This window comes from Echinops telfairi, unplaced genomic scaffold, assembly GCF_000313985.2.
Source record: "Echinops telfairi isolate 266 unplaced genomic scaffold, ASM31398v2 ScPeMD7_5;HRSCAF=22, whole genome shotgun sequence".
NCBI classification, from domain to species: Eukaryota; Metazoa; Chordata; class Mammalia; order Afrosoricida; family Tenrecidae; genus Echinops; species Echinops telfairi.
In genome coordinates this window covers 11,014,172-11,015,551 of record NW_022103901.1, presented here as the reverse complement: position 1 = coordinate 11,015,551, position 1,380 = coordinate 11,014,172, and the positions used below count along the sequence as shown (strand labels likewise).

General features: G+C 58.7%; 1 long non-coding RNA gene across 1 annotated transcript; it reads left to right on the top strand.

Annotated features, from left to right (window-relative positions):
- Positions 1-6: 6 nt before the first annotated feature.
- Positions 7-1,355, top strand: LOC123521234. The gene is made up of 3 exons (XR_006679711.1): positions 7-98; positions 263-326; positions 1,236-1,355. It is a non-coding gene; the product is annotated as an uncharacterized LOC123521234 (long non-coding RNA).
- The last annotated feature ends 25 nt before the right edge of the window (positions 1,356-1,380 follow it).

Here is a 1,380-nt window from a genome sequence, read left to right as displayed (position 1 = left end):
CCCCCACCATCCACCACGTTGTGCGCCAGTGGAAGTACAAGGACGACAGTGATGACCAGCTCTTCTATACGCAGCTCTACCTGGACCCGGGCCTGAGGGTAGGGGGCGGTGGGGACCTGCTCCAATGCAGGTTTGGGGCTGTGGGGGTAGAGGTGGGGGTTCAACGTATGGTGATCTAGGGAATGGGGCAAAAAGAAAAGAGTGGGGAGTGATGCTTCGGCAGTGGCCTTTTCCTGAAGCCACCCCATCTCATCCTGCCCAGGAAAAACTCGTTCTTAACCTGGACCACAAATCGCGGATCTTCCAGAACCTCAATGGAGCGTGAGGTGAGGAGAAGAGGCAAGCAGGACTTGGGACCAGGCGGGGCGGGGGCCGCTGCCGTGCCTGTATTTGGTGTAATGGAGCCCCGGGGGCATAGGGGGTTGATGAAGCAAACCCTAAGGCCAGAAGTTCAAATCCACCAGTCTGCTGCTCCTGTCAAGGTCCACAAACTCCAAAACCTTCCGGAGCAATTCTGTCCTACAGGGCCACTGAGTTGGAATCAAGTTTGGGGTGGTTTGGGGTTTCTGGCTGGAACTAGATGTTCCAGCGTCTCTGGGGTAGGGGTGGGGGGGGGCAGTACGGCTGAAGGAGGAAGTGGCCCCGTGCTCCGAGGGAAGCAGAAGTAGCCGCCATCCTAGCTCACTGTCTCCGTGCGCACGTGCTGTTACCTCCCTTTCCAGATGAAGAGCAGACTCGGGGATTTGTCCCTTGTTATAGGTCACAGTGGGAGGGTGTGCGGAGTTCTCCAGCATGGTGACGGCCTGGTCAAGACCCTAGGAAAGTGGGGGTGGCCCATCCCTGCCCATCCTGGCTCCTCACCATGCCGTAGACAGAGAGACAGGGAGAACCTGGAAAAGAAGTGGGTGTACAGCCTGTTCATCTTTCCCCAGAGGAACTGGTTTTAAAATTCGAACGGAACTGGGTCCGGATTCGCAACGTGGCCTACGACACGCTCCCTGTTGTCATCAATGACTTATATCCTCAGAGACCCTGTCCCTACCCAGCCCCCAGCAGAGATGCTGAGATGTCCCCAATGGCTGGACCCCAGAGGGAGGCTGTGGCTTCTGCGACCAGCACCGAAGGACACTGCCAGGGGGGCAGCAGTGGGGTGGGGGTGGAAGTCCAGGTTAAGTGGGCCGTGGCTGGCCTGGGCCTCCCCCAATCACAACCACCCGCATTGACCTGTTTTCCAGCCTCCTCCCCGGATGCTTCTAGCCGTGTTTGTGGAACAGCCTACCCCGTTCCTGGCCCGCTTCCTGCAGCGGCTGCTACTCCTGGACTATCCCCCGGACCGGTTCACCTTGTTCCTGCACAACAGTGTGAGACGTCACCCTGGGG